The 17,349-nt window shown below is 40.1% G+C and overlaps 1 non-coding gene across 1 annotated transcript; it reads right to left on the reverse strand.

The window, feature by feature from the left end:
• Positions 1-12,036: 12,036 nt before the first annotated feature.
• On the reverse strand, positions 12,037-12,144 carry LOC130972650 (small nucleolar RNA R71). Its single transcript, XR_009083815.1, has one exon. It is a non-coding gene; the product is annotated as a small nucleolar RNA R71 (small nucleolar RNA).
• Between the last annotated feature and the right edge of the window lie 5,205 nt (positions 12,145-17,349).

Consider the following 17,349-nt stretch of genomic DNA (forward strand, 5'->3'; position numbering starts at 1 on the left):
ACATGCTTGTTTGAGTTGCTTTTATTGATTTTAATCATTTGTTGTTCATTGCTTTCATTAATTTACCAATTTTGCCATATTTTATGTTTATGCCCACTATGTGTTCGATGAAATGCCAATTTTGATTATGTGGTAGATTTCCACCCCTTGGCTTGGGTGAAATGAGTTTAAGGATTGCTAGAGACATAATGTTCAACATTTAGTGATAATTCTTGGGTTGTTAGTTGTTATTGTTTTAACTAACGCTAGCTTTTTACCAATTAATTTAGTAAGTTAGCTAGGATTTATGGATTAATAACAATTATCCTCACTTAACTTATCCTTCGATGTGGTTAGGGCAAGGAAGGAACTCCATAACTCACCCCAAGTCAAGGTTTCTTTTATGTTTTGAACCACATTTTCATCACTTTATAGCATTACTTTTCTATATTACATACATAGTTCTTTTATTCCTTTATTAGTTTATTAATTGCAATTTTGAATCGTTCTTTAATTCTTTTATTTTGTTTGCCTTTATCCTTGAAAACCCCTTTTCCCTTTGACAACCAATTATATGCACTAGATGGCACTAGTTCCTAGGGAGAATGACCCAGGAGTCTAAATACTCTTGGTTAATTTGATTTGAATTGTGACAATTTCTTGAATTAAACTTTGATTGTGAGATTTTATTGTTGATTTGGACTATGGTACCAACAAAGGAATTTGAGAAACTCTAAATCAACGATAGAATTTTCATTATCAAAATTGGTGCCGTTGCCAAGGAACTAAGTGCAATGAGTGCTATATTTTGGTTTTTGTAAATATGTCAATAGTGTGAATAGATACTTTTTGGTTGTTTTCTTGCTTTTGTTATTAATTAGGATTTCTGCTTCTTTTGTTAATTGATGTCTTTGATTTTTATTTTCAATTCTCTCTAATGAGTTATCACCCTCTTGGTTTGGAGTTTGGTTGTGATCATTTTGTAAGGATTGATAACTTAAATTTTGGATTGCATCATGGGATTGGAGCATCAATTTTGGGAGGAGCAACCACCTTCATACTACAACGAGCAAAACCTTCCCCAATGTGCATACCCAACCCAAGGATATGGTGGATTTCACATTGATCATGCACCTCCACCACCATATGCCTATAACCCATAACCCCAACATAATCCTCAATCGCTACACTTTTTAACACCACACCAATACCACCATCCACCTCTTTACATACAACCTCAAGATACTCGTCAATATGAATCACCTCCCACATATACAACCTTCCTTCCAAACTATGAACCTCATCTTCCACCCCAATGTGGAGTTTTTCCACCCCTGGCCCAAGACCATCAAGACCTTCAAGTTTTTCTCCAAGAGCAAGAAGGATTCTGAAGAACACAAGGGCAACTGATGGCTACCATAGCCAAGGCAGTGAACCGTTTAGTCCTTATACGCTCATCCGATCAAGACACTTCTTTTGAAGAATGTGAAGGATCAACTAAAGAATAGAGTGAAGAGGAGAATCTAGAGCCTCAAGGGAAAGAAGAAGGGTTAGAGCAAGACATGCAACAAGGGGGAGAAAGTGGCGTATGTGAATCGGAGGAGAGAAATGGAGAATTGAGGGAGATTGGTCAAGATGAGGATTCCATCATTAATGATTTTTTGTCTTTCTTGGTCAATCTCCTTAATGATCCTACTGAGCCTCTTCCCATTGAGTTTGAGAAAGACATGGAGCTAGACTTCTCACAACCTCCTTGTTATGATGTGAGCGATCGGGAAGAGGGGGAAGAGGTTGGTGGGACAGGAGTTGTCAACTAAGAGCGTATTGAGTGGGTGGCAATTTCACCTATGAGCTTCATTAACCCCACCAATATGCTATCTTGGAGACGGACTACCAACTCAAGGTCCTTCTTGGGTTGGTACATGGTGGAGAAAGGAGTGTGGGTTGCCAAATGAGTCCAAAGCTCTTCAAGAAAATCAATTCAAGACTTGGAGTTCAAGTGGGATGCGAAGTACAATTAAGTGGTTTTCGGGCAATGTTGGGGTACTTCAAGGGTAATGTAAGAGCTTGTCCATCCAGCTTGAAGCATAGAGAGCAACAATAAGGAGAATGGGAAACTAGAATTTGGGATCCCGGAGTTGTCATAAAGTGCAAGCTTGGATGGAGATTTAAGGAGGAGTGGAAACATAAGCCACCATGACACAAGCCTCACTCAAAAGTCCAACTTGAGGACTTTAAACCAAAGTGCTAGGTGGGAGACACCCCACCATGGAAACATCTTTTTTACCCCTTCTCTTTGCTTATAGTCTTGGTTTATTGCATTTTGCTTCTTTTAGCTAGTTTAGGATTAGTTTAATTTTAAGGTTAGATAGTTTCATTTTTGCTTGGATCATGAATTTTTGGATTTCTGAATGTTCTGGGCTTAAAATTTTGGTTGAGCTAAGGTAGAGTGCCCTAGAAATTGAAGAATAATTTTTGGAAAAACAGGGCACTGTGTGTGCGCATACACTTGTGCGCACTCACATAATGCCTATATTTTGCGACTTGTGCACACGCACCCTGCTGTGCGCACGCACATTAGCATGTGCTTCCTCTGTTCAGAGCGCTCACACACCTTGTGCGTGCGTGCTCCTCTGTTTTCCTGCGCCTTGTGCGTACGCTCCCTCCTGTGCGTATGCACGCAACCCCTGTTTCACACTTTCTGTGTATCTGCACAGAGCTGTGCATACGCACACAAGCTTGCACTCCCTCTGGTGGGAGCGCTGGCACAGCTTGTGTGCATAAACCCCTACCCATTTCTGCTTCTGTGTGTGCACACACATGATCCTTGTTTTGCAAAAAAAAAGAAAAAAAAAAAGAGAAAAGTGTTTTGTGCGTATGCACACGTCTTGTTTCCCGCTCTGTTTGGAGCACTCGCACACCTTGTGCGAGCGCACACCTTCGCTGTTTCACCTTATGTGCGTGCACGCACATGCTTGTACATACGCACAAGTGCTGTTTTGGGCAACATTTTTATTGCACTTTTCATTAAGCCCTAACACACTTCTACCCCCCTCCACCACTCTCTTCTCTTGCTTTTCCCTGTTTTCTACTTATCCTAGTTTGTTTAAATTGCATCTCATTTTGATTTTAGTAATTTTATTAAGTTTTGTTTATTTTTTTCTAATTAAATAAATTGCAGGTGTTTGATTGCTATTGATTAGGTTGCTTCTCGATGGTTTATGATTGAATCTCAGAGGCATTCTTATCATTTGGTAGATCCAAGTCCATGGCCGATTTTGAATTTCATCAATGCACTTATACTATGTCTTGAGTTACTAGCACCTAATAGGATTTGCACATTTACATCTTTTTGCATATTAGGTGAAATTATTATAAGTGCATATGGAATTAAGTTAATTGAGTTGAAATTGCTTGTTCATCATGATTTTCATATTAAATTCATCACATGACCGTACTTGTTCCTTGTTAATGCTTTGCATTTGTTTGAGTGACTCAACTTGATTCTTATAAGGCCTGTCACTTTTTGTAACAAGTACCTTTACCATGTGACTTTTTCTTTATGTTTTATGATGAATAAGGGGTTTTCTTTTCATTAAGGGATTGGTTGTTGTTTATTGTGCTATTTTATGTCAATTTTGTGCTTTCACTTGCACAATTTCAACATCCAATACCTCAAATACTCAATTCACTTTTGTGGTTACCTAGGGTTAATTGTGCCTTAAGTTTTACTTATTCTTTATGTGCAACCTAGGCCACCTAATTGAGGACATGCTATCTCTTGTGATTATGTGGTTACCATTTTACCCAATCAATGTGTGTTATCCTAAATTGTGCGCACGTTTAGAATACACACATTGTCCTTTATCATACCACGCACATCTAATTTTTCCTCAATTCTTATTTAAATTGTTTTATTCACCAACTGAAGGTGGAGCCTCTTAGTCATTCACCCCCGGATCATGTGCATGCACGGAGGATCATGCATTAATTAAATGTGGAGGAGGATTGGCAACTTCGAGGGGGTAAAATTATTTTCTTAGACACTTTGCAATACCTTTTAGTTCTTTTTCCTCAATTTTTGCAATTTTGTTCTTATTGCATCTTGTCTGGTTTGTTTGTATATATTTCTTTAACGCTTATAGTTATATGATAGTAAATATTTTCATTTTGCTTAGTAGAGTAAATAAGTTTGGTAAAACAACAAAGAAATTTCATGAAATCTTTCTTAGGGCATGCCACTGATTGAATTCAAAAATTATTTTTCAACTTGCTTGAAGCATCCTTTATCATAGAACACAGAAAAAGAGCTAGAACAACATACCTTGTGAGATTTGAGCTCTAATTGATGGTTGCATATTCTCAATCATAAAGTTTGTTCTTGTGTGTTATACTCCTTTTATGATTGTTATATTAGATTTGCATGAATCTATATGTCCTATATTTGTTGTTTGGATGCATTTAGTATGATTGAGGCTATTTTTGATATTAAACTCACTAACCTATATGGCCAACCCTTGCATTCACCTTTGTAACCCCTTTTTGAGCCTTTAAATCCCCTTTCATTTTTATTCTAAGCACATTATTCTCCCTAAAGCGAAAAACCATTGATATCATTGAATTATTCTCTAATTAGCTTGGGTGGAGTAGTGTGTGTTACTCAAGTGTGGGGAAGATAGTTGGAAAATATTGGTGTTGAAGTTACATGGGGTATTGATTGAGAAAAATTGGAAAATGGGAAATACTCATGCATTCATTGTTTAAGACATATGCATCTCTTGTTGTTGACAAAAAAAGAAAATTTTGAGTTAGCAAAAAAAATATATATCAAATCAAATCAAATCTTGTGAATAGTAGCATATGAAATAAAAAGCTAAATAAAGGGTGCATATGTTTGTGTTTTGGAAAAAAATGCATGAGTAGAAGTGAGATAGGAGATAAATGGGTAGTTAGGATGTTTTGTTATGTGTACATAGGATGGTATAGGACTAGGTGGACACTCGAGCTAATCAAAGATCTAATTCACTAACTCTACTTAACCATAATTATTCTACCTTGACCCTAGCCCCATTACAACCCTCCAAAGACCTCATGATATTTGTTTTCATGCATTAAATATTAGTAGATTGTTAGATGACTTGTAAATCCTTGAAAAACATTATTAAAGGAGAATTGAGCGATTAAGCTCTAAACACTGAGTGAATAGAGTGAATACACATCCGGTGAGGGGTTCGATTGCTCTACTCTATGTTCTTGTTCCTTATATTGTATCTTCTTGCAAGTTGTTTGTTGTTACTTTTGAAAATCTCAATTCAATTCTTTGGACTTTGATCATATTGCATTAATTGTTTGCCTTGGCCTTAAGGCTTATTTTGGATTGATTGGAATCTCTTGTTGTTTTGTGCCAAACTCAATAGGAACCATAGTATAGATATAGATAGACAGCATTTTGCATAGTTGCATGCATGTACGTAGTTACATTGAATAAGTTGCTAGCCCTTTTATCCCTCTCCTTTGATTATGATTAGCATGAGGACATGCTATTATTTAAGTGTGGGAGACTTGATGAATCCATATTTGACGATATATTTTGCTTTGATTTGAGTGGATTTCATCACATAAACCCAGATTTATTCATCCAAATTGCATACTTTTGTGTTCTCTCCCTAAATTTTGCTTAATTATGAAAACATACCCTTTTGTGTTCACTCCCTAGGAGAGCAATTTCCTTTGAATTTTTCTTGCATGGAGCCCGATATTGCTCTTGAAGAGGGCAGGGCAGAGTTTTTCTTCCTTTAGTCCTTGGCATAGAATTGTGCTCCGCTCTTATGGAGGGCATGGCAGTGATGTTTTGGAGGCTTGGTTCATTATGCTGCTCTCTTGGAGGGCAGTGTGCTCTTGTGGAGAGCAGTGTTGCTTCCTCCTTCAATGTTGCGCCACACTTCTCCTTCTTTCACCACACCATTTTCTTCCCTTGGCCACACTTCTTAAGCCACGTTTTTCTTCTTTTCCTCTTTTCTTTACCTACAAGAAATCAAAGCAACCAATCAAAGTATCTCCAAACTCATAAGGTTTATAATTCATTAAAAATCAATTAATTTTAGCTCAAACCTCATGATTTAGCATCAATTGAATGGTGGTTGTTTGATTTAAAGAAGTCATGCATTTTCATTCCAAATTACTTACTTAGGATGCAAGAAAGTGCATAAATACTAGTGAAACAAGTGAAATTAGCTTGAAAAATGGGTATATGATGACTTGTCATCAGCGGGTAGGTTTAACTTTGTGAGTTAAATAGAGCCTCTTTATTAATGATGCAGGTATTAAGTTAATACTTGCTTCGAGGTCACATAGGGCTGTCTTTGTGCAGGCATCTCCTAAGGTGTAGGGTATCATAAAGCTCCCAGGATCTTTGAGTTTCTCTGGTAAGTTCTTTTGGATTAGTGCACTGCATTCTTCAGTGAGGAAGACTGTTTCTACCTTTCTCCAATCTTTCTTATGACTTAAGATGTCTTTCATGAACTTAGCATAAGAAGGTATCTGCTCAAGAGCCTCTGCAAAAAGGATTTTGATCTCAAGTGTCTTGAGATAATCCACAAAGCGAGAAAACTATTTAAATCTTTCTCCGCTTGGCGGAGCCTCTGAGGATATGGCATCTTAGCCCTATACTCATCAACCTTAGTTGATGTAGGTTGGATGCCTACAAAATTGGAAGGGGGAATTAGTAGCTTGCTTAGGAAGGGTTTTATCAGCACTTGCATATGTCTGATCATTCTTAGTTAGGTGTTCAACACCCTTGTTGCCCCCTTCCTGGCGTTCAACGCCAGAAACACTGTTCCCTTCTGGGCGTTCAAGGCAGGAGTGAGCACCCTTCTTAGCGTTGAACGCCAATAACATTCCTCTCTGGGCATTCAACACCCTTGGAGATGTCTTGGGTTGTAGTTTGCTTGTCCTCTGTTAGCATTTCTTCTTCTGGTCTCCTGTTACCCTGAGGTTGAGTGTTCAATATTTTCCCACTCTTCAGTTGGATTGCCTGTCATTCATCTTTGATTTGCTTTGATAATTGCTGCTTTGCTTGACTCAGCTGGGCTTCTACATTCCTGTTGGAAGTCTGAGTTTCTCGTAAAGCCTCTTGCAGCTCTAGCAACTGTTGTGCAAGGGCGTGCAACTACTGAGTCAATAGGCCATCTTCTTCTGGAGGGTTAGACTCAGTAGATATTGCTTTAACCTCTTTTTTTAGGGAAGTCTCATCAACCGAGTACAGATGCTGGTTCATGGCAACTGTCTCAATAAGTTTATGAGCCTCTTCAATAGTCTTTCTCATATGTATAGAACCACCAGCAGAGTGGTCTAGAGACATCCTAGCCATGTCTGTGAGGCCATAATAGAAGATGTTTAATTGTACCCATTCTGAAAATATTTTAGTGGGACATTTCCGTAGCATTCTACTATACCTCCCCCAGGCATCATAAAGAGATTCATTAGTCTCTTACTTGAAGCCTTGGATGTCCAACCTTAACTGGGTCAACTTCCATGGGAGAAAGTATTAATTTAGAAACTTGTCTACTAGCTGCTTCCATGTTTTCAAGCTAGATTTGGGTCATGTTCCGAGGGTTACCTGAAACTGTAGGTCGATCTCGGACGAAATCTGTGGTGGTGGTCGGAGCTGACGTGTCCGACTTGTTGGAATTGATGGTGTAGCTAATCCTTCGTCACCGAAGGGTGGTGGTACATGCAAGAGACTCTGATGCTTAAGTTAGCACGTGTTTTAGGCAGGTTTTTAGTAGAATCAGAATATGAGTTATACCTGGGCGCTCCAGTGTATTTATAATGGTGTAGAGTGACCTTTCTAGAGATAAGATAGTTTATCTTATCTTTATCTTTGAGTGAAGTCATCTTATCCTTTTAGGGGAACTGCCTTATCTTTCTAGGCTTTGGTTGCCTTTAGATTTGGGCCGTGTTCCTTTGTTTGGGCCTTCTTGGGACTTTGTAGCAATTTGGCTGAACTATTTGGGAAGAGGTCAGGTGATCCTGACCTGAAGAGGTGGTCGGCTATGTCTTCTATCAGCCCAGGTCAAACAACTCGACCCAGAGCATGAATGATGCGTGAGCATCTTTCTTATCTTTTCCTAGTGAATTTACATTTAAATTGTTGAGTTTAATCAAGAATTAATTATCTTTTAGCCACTATGGATGCTACTTTGAGTCTCGTGCAATTTTGTTTATTTTAGGTAGCATTTGGATGGATTTGACGGAGAGGAAGCTTTCACAAATAGAAAGAGCACAAGAATTAAAGGAGAGGACAGCGAGGAGTGACGCGCGTGCGTACCTGACGCGTGCGCGTGATTTGGAGTTTTCCATGGCGACGCGTGCACGTACCTGACGCGTGCGCGTGATTTGGAGATTTGTGCAGCGACGCATGTGCGTACCTGACGCGTACGCAAAGAAGACCATCGATGTGTACGGGTGATTGACGCGTACGCGTGACACGCGCCACGTGCAGAAAATACTGGGGGCAATTTCTGGGCTATTTTTGACCCAGTTTTCAGCCCAGGAAACACAGATTAGAGGCTGCATAATGGAGGACTCAAGGGAACACTTCCTGTTACTTCCCAAGTCAGGCGTGGGTCCTACGAAGCAAGTGGTCCCCATCCATCACTTGAAGACTTGCTGATTGCTGATGAGCGAATAATTTGTACGCATTTTGGCATTGTTTTTAGTATGTTTTTAGTATGATCTAGTTAGTTTTTAGTATATTTTTATTAGTTTTTAGTTAAAATTCACTTTTCTGGACTTTACTATGAGTTTTGTGTTTTTCTGTGATTTCAGGTATTTTCTGGCTGAAATTGAGGGACCTGAGCAAAAATCTGATTCAGAGACTGAAAAGGACTGCAGATGCTGTTGGATTCTGACCTTCCTGCACTCGAAGTAGATTTTCTGGAGCTACAGAAGCCCAATTAGCGCGCTCTCAACGGCGTTGGAAAGTAGACATCCTGGGCTTTCCAGCAATATATGATAGTCCATACTTTGCCCAAGATTTGATGTCCCAAACCGGCGTTCAAAGTCACCTTCAGATTTCCCAGCGTTAAACGCCGGAACTGGCACCAAAGTGGGAGTTAAACGCCCAAACTGGCACAAAAGCTGGCGTTTAACTCCAAGAAGAGTCTCTACACGAAAATGCTTCAATGCTCAGCCCAAGCATACACCAAGTGGGCCCGGAAGTGGATTTTTATGTCATTTACTCATCTCTGTAGACCTTAGGCTACTAGTTCTCTATAAGTAGGACCTTTTACTATTGTATTTTCATCTTTTGATCATGTTTTTATGATTGAACCCTCTTTGGGAGGCTGGCCTCACGGCCATGCCTAGACCTTATTCTTATGTATTTTCAACGGTGGAGTTTCTACACACCATAGATTAAGGTGTGGAGCTCTGCTGTACCTCGAGTATTAATGCAATTACTATTGTTCTTCTATTCAATTCCGCTTGTTCTTGTTCCAAGATATCACTTGTTCTTCAACTTGATGAATGTGATGATCCGTGACACTCATCATCATTCTCACCTATGAACGTGTGACTGACAACCACCTCCGTTCTACATTAGATTGGGTGAATATCTCTTGGATTCCTGATACACGATGCATGGTTGATCGCCTGACAACCGAGCGCTCGCCTAACAAACGAGCTAGCTATTCCGTGAGATCAGAGTCTTCGTGGTATAGGCTAGAACTGATGGCGGCATTCAAGAGAATCCGGAAGGTCTAACCTTGTCTGTGGTATTCTGAGTAGGATTCAATGATTGAATGACTGTGACGTGCTTCAAACTCCTGAAGGCAGGGCGTTAGTGACAGACGCAAAAGAATCACTGGATTCTATTCCGGCCTGATTGAGAACCGACAGATGGATAGCCGTGCCGTGACAGGGTGCGTTGAACATTTCCACTGAGAGGATGGGAGGTAGCTACTGACAACGGTGAAACCCTTGCATAAGCTTGGCATGGAAAGGAGTAAGAAGGATTGGATGAAGACAGTAGGAAAGCAGAGAGACGGAAGGGACCAAGCATCTTCATACGCTTATCTGAAATTCCTACCAATGAATTACATAAGTATCTCTATCTTTATCTTTATGTTTTATGCATCATCTATACCCATTTGAGTCTGCCTGACTAAGATTTACAAGGTGACCATAGCTTGCTTCATACCAACAATCTCCGTGGGATCGACCCTTACTCGCGTAAGGTTTATTACTTGGACGACCCAGTGCACTTGCTGGTTAGTTGTGTGAAGTTGTAGTGATCACAATTTCGTGCATCAAGTTTTTGGCGCCGTTGCCAGGGATTGTTTCGTGTATGGACAACTGACGGTTCATCTTGTTGCTTAGATTAGGTATTTTTCAGAGTTCTTAAGAATGAATTCTAGTGTTTTAAGGTGATGATCTTATCATCACCAAAGCTGATTGATTCTCATCAATTTAGCTCTTGAATGCAATGTCCTGCTGAAGCTTGGCTATCCATGTCTAATTCCTTTAGACTAAAGCTTTAGACTAACATTGCATGATTCCTGGAATTCTCATTAAGAATTTTGATACCTTTATTTTCTTCTTCCACTTAATTTTCGAAAAATCCAAAAAAATTACAAAATCATAAAAACCCAAAAATATTTTATGTTTCTTGTTTGAGTCTAGTGTCTAATTTTAAGTTTGGTGTCTTGCATGCATTGTTTATTTGATCTTGGTTCTATTTTCAAGTCAATAGTACAGGGAACTGAAGATCAGAACATGCAGCAGAGGAATTACACAGAAAAAGCTGGGCGTTCAAAACGCCCAGTGAAGAAGGACAGACTGGCGTTTAAACGCCAGCCAGGGTGCCTGGTTGGGCGTTTAACGCCCAAAAAGGTAGTGCATTGGGCGTTAAACGCCAGAATGTGCACCATTCTGGGCGTTTAACGCCAGGATGGCACAAGAGGGAAGATTCTGTTTTTAATTCAGATTTTTTTTCAAGTTTTCAAAGTTTTTCAAAATCAAATCTTTTTCAAAATCAATTTCTTTCCTTTTTCAAAGATACTTGCTAACAATTAATGATTTGATTGAACAATTCAAGTATGTTGCCTTTTCTGTTGAGAAAGGTTTAATGTTTGAATCATATCTTTTCATGTTAGGCAAGTCATTAATTTTTAAAATCAAATCTTTTTAAAATCGTTTTCAAATCATATCTTTTTAAATTCTAATTTCAAAATCTTTTTCAAAAATTACTTGATTTCTTTCCCACTCCTGGTTTTCGATAAGTTTTTCAAAATGTTTTCAAAATCTTTCACTTAATTTTCAAAAATTTCTTCCTCTCTTCTCACATCCTTCTATTTATGGAGTACCACTCCTTCTCAATGCACAATTCGAACTCTATCTGATTAAGTTCGAATTCTTTTACCTCTTCCTTCTAATTTTCTTCTTCTCTGACACCTCAAGGAATCTCTATACTGTGACATAGAGGATCCCATATTTTCTTGTTCTCTTCTCTTTCATATGAGCAGGAACAAGGACAAAAGCATTCTTGTTGAAGCTGACCCTGAACCTGAAAGGACCTTGAAGCGAAAGCTAAGAGAAGCTAAGGCACAACTCTCTGTAGAAGACCTAACAGAAATCTTCAAAGAAGAAGACATGGCAGCCGAAAACAACAACAATGCAAACAATGCAAGGAAGGTGCTGGGTGACTTTACTGCACCTACTCCCGACTTCTATGGGAGAAGCATCTCTATCCCTGCCATTGGAGCAAACAACTTTGAGTTTAAGCCTCAATTAGTTTCTCTAATGCAACAGAATTGCAAGTTCCATGGACTTCCATTGGAAGATCCTCATCAGTTCTTAGCTGAATTCTTGCAAATCTGTGACACTGTCAAGACTAATGGGGTTGACCCTGAGGTCTACAGACTTATGCTATTCCCTTTTGCTGTAAGAGACAGAGCTAGGACATGGTTAGACTCACAACCTAAAGAAAGCCTGGACTCATGGGAAAAGCTAGTCAATGCCTTCTTGGCAAAGTTCTTTCCACCTCAAAAATTGAGTAAGCTTAGAGTGGAAGTCCAAACCTTCAGACAGAAGGATGGAGAATCCCTCTATGAAGCTTGGGAAAGATACAAACAATTGATCAGAAAATGTCCTTCTGACATGCTTTCTAAATGGAGCATCATAGGTATTTTCTATGATGGTCTCTCTGAACTATCCAAGATGTCTTTGGATAGCTCTGCTGGAGGATCTCTTCATATGAAGAAGACGCCTACAGAAGCTCAAGAACTAATTGAAATGGTTGCAAATAACCAATTCATGTACACTTCTGAAAGGAATCCTGTGAACAATGGGACAAATCAGAAGAAACGAGTTCTTGAGATTGATACTCTGAATGCCATTCTGGCTCAGAACAAGATATTGACTCAACAAGTCAATTTGATTTCTCAAAGTCTGTCTGGAATGCAAAATGCACCAAGTAGTACTAAGGATGCTTCATCTGAAGAAGAAGCTTATGATCCTGAGAACCCTTCAATGGAAGAGGTGAATTACATGGGAGAACCCTATGGAAACACCTATAATTCTTCATGGAGAAATCATCCAAATCTCTCATGGAAGGATCAACAGAGACCTCAACAAGGTTTCAACAACAATAATGGTGGAAGAAACAGGTTTAGCAATAGCAAGCCTTTTCCATCATCTTCTCAGTAACAGACAGAGAATTCTAAGCAGAGCCACTCTGACTTAGGAACTATGGTCTCTGATCTAATCAAAACCACTCAAAGTTTCATGACTGAAACAAGGTCCTCCATTAGGAATTTGGAGGCACAAGTGGGACAGCTGAGCAAGAAAATTACTGAACTCCCTCCTAGTACTCTCCCAAGCAATACAGAAGAAAATCCAAAAGGAGAATGCAAGGCCATCAACATGGCCGAATTTGGAGAGGAAGGAGAGGCAGTGAACGCCACTGAGGAAGACCTCAATGGACGTCCACTGGCCTCCACTAAGTTCCCCAATGAGGAACCATGGGAATCTGAGGCTCAAAATGAGACCATAGAGATTCCATTGGACTTGCTTCTGCCTTTCATGAGCTCTGATGAGTATTCCTCCTCTGAAGAGGATGAGTATGTCACTGAAGAACAAGTTGCTAAATACCTTGGAGCAATCATGAAGCTAAATGACAAGTTATTTGGAAATGAGGCTTGGGAGGATAAACCCCCTTTGCTCACCAAAGAATTGGATGACTTGTCTAGGCAGAAATTACCTCAAAAGAGGCAGGACCCTGGGAAGTTCTCCATACCTTGTACCATAGGCACCACGACCTTCAAGAAGGCTCTGTGTGACTTAGGGTCAAGTGTAAACATCATGCCTCTCTCTGTAATGGAGAAGCTAGGGATCTTTGAGGTGAAAGCTGCAAGAATCTCACTAGAGATGGCAGACAATTCAAGAAAACAAGCTTATGGACTTGTAGAGGATGTTCTGGTGAAAATTGAAGACCATTACATCCCTACTGATTTCATAGTCCTAGAGACTAGGAAATGCATGGATGAATCCATCATCCTTGGCAGACCCTTCCTAGCCACAGCTAAGGCTGTGATTGATGTTGATAGAGGTGAACTGATCATTCAAGTGAATGAAGAATCCTTTGTGTTTAAGGCTCAAGGATATCCCTCTGTCACCATGGAGAGGAAGCATGAAGAGCTTCTCTCAAATCAGAGTCAAACAGAGCCCCCACAGTCAAACTCTAAGTTTGGTGTTGGGAGGCCACAACCAAACTCTAAGTTTGGTGTTGAACCCCCACATTCAAACTCTAAGTTTGGTGTTGGGAGGTTCCAACATTGCTCTGAGAAAATGTGAGGCTCCATGAGAGCCCTCTGTCAAGCTACTGACATTAAAGAAGCGCTTGTTGGGAGGCAACCCAATGTCATATTTTATCTATTTTCCTTTGTTATTTTATGTTTTCTGTAGGTTGATGATCATGAGAAGTCACAAAATCAATTAAAAAAGCAAAAACAGAATGAAAAATAGGAAGAAAAACAGCACACCCTGGAGGAAGAACCTACTGGCGTTTAAACGCCAGTAAGGCTAGCAGATGGGCGTTTAACGCCCAGTCTGGCACCATTCTGGGCGTTTAACGCCAGAAAGGGGCACCAGACTGGCGTTAAACGCCAGGAAAGGGCAAGAACCTGGCGTTAAACGCCAAAAATGGGCACCAGCCCGGCGTTTAACGCCAGAATTGGCTCAAAACGCATTTTTGCATGCCATTTGGTGCAGGGATGACTTTTTCTTGACACCTCAGGATCTGTGGACCCCACAGGATCCCCACCAACCCCACCACCCTCTTTCTTCTTCACCCATTCACCAATCACCTCAACACCTCTTCCCCAAAAACCCTTCACCTATCCAATCCCATCTTTCTCTTCACCACTCACATCCATCCTTCATAAAACCCCACCTACCCCACCATTCAAATTCAAACCACTTTCCCTCCCAAACCCACCCATACATAGCCGAACCCTACCCTCTCTCCACTCCTATATAAACCCATCTTCACTCCTTCATTTTCACACAACCTAAACACTACTTCTCCCCCTTTTGGCTGAACCACAAAGCCATTTCCTTCTCCTTCATTTCTTCTTCTTCTACTCTCTTCTTTCTTCTTTTGCTCGAGGACGAGCAAACCTTTTAAGTTTGGTGTGGTAAAAGCATTGCTTTTTGTTTTTCCATAACCATTTATGGCATCCAAGGCCGGAGAAACCTCTAGAAAGAGGAAAGGGAAGACAAAAGCTTCCACCTCCGAGTCATGGGAGATGGAGAGATTCATCTCAAGGGTGCATCAAGACCACTTCTATGAAGTTGTGGCCTTGAAGAAGGTGATCTCCGAGGTCCCCTTTTCACTCAAAAAGGGTGAATATCCGGAGATCCGACATGAGATCCGAAGAAGAGGTTGGGAAGTTCTCACCAACCCCATTCAACAAGTCGGAATCTTAATGGTTCAAGAGTTCTATGCCAATGCATGGATCACCAAGAGCCATGATCAAAGTGTGAACCCGAACCCAAAGAATTGGCTTACAATGGTTCGGGGAAAATACTTAGATTTTAGTCCGGAAAATGTGAGGTTGGCATTCAACTTGCCCATGATGCAAGGAGATGAACATCCTTACACAAGAAGGGTCAACTTTGATCAAAGGTTGGACCAAGTCCTCACTGACATTTGTGAAGAGGGCGCCCAATGGAAGAGAGATTCAAGAGGAAAGCCGGTTCAACTAAGAAGGCATGACCTCAAGCCCGTGGCTAGAGGATGGTTGGAGTTTATCCAACGCTCAATCATTCCCACAAGCAACCAGTCCGAAGTTACTCTAGACCGGGCCATCATGATTCATAGCATCATGATTGGAGAAGAAGTAGAAGTTCATGAGGTTATAGCCCAAGAACTCTATAAGGTGGCGGACAAGTCCTCTACCTTGGCAAGGTTAGCCTTTCCTCATCTCATTTGTCACCTCTGTTATTCAGTAGGAGTTGACATAGAAGGAGACATCCTCATTGATGAGGACAAGCCCATCACTAAGAAAAGGATGGAGCAAACAAGAGACCCCTCTCATCATGAGATCCCCGAGATGCCTCAAGGGATGCACTTTCCTCCACAAGACTATTGGGAGCAAATTAACACCTCCCTAGGAGAATTGAGTTCCAACATGGGACAACTAAGGGTGGAGCACCAAGAACATTCCATCCTCCTCCATGAAATTAGAGAAGATCAAAGAATCATGAGAGAGGAGCAACAAAGACAAGGAAGAGACATTGAGGAGCTCAAGCACTCCATAAGACCTTCAAGAGGAAGAACAAGCCGCCATCACTAAGGTGGACCCGTTTTTTAATTTCCTTGTTCTTTATTTTCCTGTTTTTCGAAATTTTCATGCTTATGTTTGTCTATGTTTGTGTCTTATGATCATTAGTGTCTTAGTGTCTATGCCTTAAAGTTATGAATGTCCTATGAATCCATCACCTTTCTTAAATAAACAATGTTCTTAATTGAAAAGGAGAAGAATTGCATGAATTTTGAATTTTATAACAGATTAATTATTTTGATGTGGTGGCAATACTTTTGTTTTCTGAATGTATGCTTAAACAGTGCATATGTCTTTTGAATTTGTGGTTCATGAATGTTGGCTCTTGAAAGAATGATGAAAAAGGAGACATGTTACTGAGGATCTGAAAAATCATTAAAATGATTCTTGAAGCAAGAAAAAGTAGTGATTCAAAAAAAAAAAGCAAAAAGAAAGAGAAAAAGAAAGAAAAAGAAAGAAATAAAGTTGTGATCCAAGGCAAAAAGAGTGTGCTTAAGAACCCTGGACACCTCTAGTTGGGGACTCTAGCAAAGCTGAGTCACAATCTGAAAAGGTTCACCCAATTATGTGTCTGTGGCATGTATGTATCCGGTGGTAATACTGGAAGACAGAGTGCTTTGGGCCACAGCCAAGACTCAATAAGTAGCTGTGTTCAAGAATCATCATACTTAGCTAGGAGAATCAATAACACTATCTGGATTCTGAGTTCCTAAAGAAGCCAATCATTCTGAATTTCAAAGGATAGAGTGAGATGCCAAAACTATTCAGAGGCAAAAAGCTAAAAGCCCCGCTCATCTAATTAATACTGATCTTCATAGATGTTTTTGGAATTCATTGCATATTCTCTTCTTTTTATCTTATTTGATTTTCAGTTGCTTGAGGACAAGCAACAATTTAAGTTTGGTGTTGTGATGAGCGGATAATTTGTACGCTTTTTGGCATTGTTTTTAGTATGTTTTTAGTATGATCTAGTTAGTTTTTAGTATATTTTTATTAGTTTTTAGTTAAAATTCATTTTTCTGGACTTTACTATGAGTTTGTGTGTTTTTCTGTGATTTCAGGTATTTTCTGGCTGAAATTGAGGGACCTGAGCAAAAATCTGATTCAGAGACTGAAAAGGACTGCAGATGCTGTTGGATTCTGACCTTCCTGCACTCGAAGTGGATTTTCTGGAGCTACAGAAGCCCAATTGGCGATCTCTCAACGGCGTTGAAAAGTAGACATCCTGGGCTTTCCAGCAATATATGATAGTCCATACTTTTCCCAAGATTTGATGGCCCAAACCGGCGTTCAAAGTCATCTTCAGATTTCCCAGCGTTAAACGCCGGAACTGGCACCAAAGTGGGAGTTAAACGCCCAAACTGGCACAAAAGCTGGCGTTTAACTCCAAGAAGAGTCTCTACACGAAAATGCTTCAATTCTCAGCCCAAGCACATACCAAGTGGGTCCGGAAGTGGATTTTTATGTCATTTACTCATCTCTGTAGACCTTAGGCTACTAGTTCTCTATAAGTAGGACCTTTTAC

The sequence above is a fragment of the Arachis stenosperma genome, chromosome 3, assembly GCF_014773155.1.
Source record: "Arachis stenosperma cultivar V10309 chromosome 3, arast.V10309.gnm1.PFL2, whole genome shotgun sequence".
NCBI classification, from domain to species: domain Eukaryota; kingdom Viridiplantae; phylum Streptophyta; class Magnoliopsida; order Fabales; family Fabaceae; genus Arachis; species Arachis stenosperma.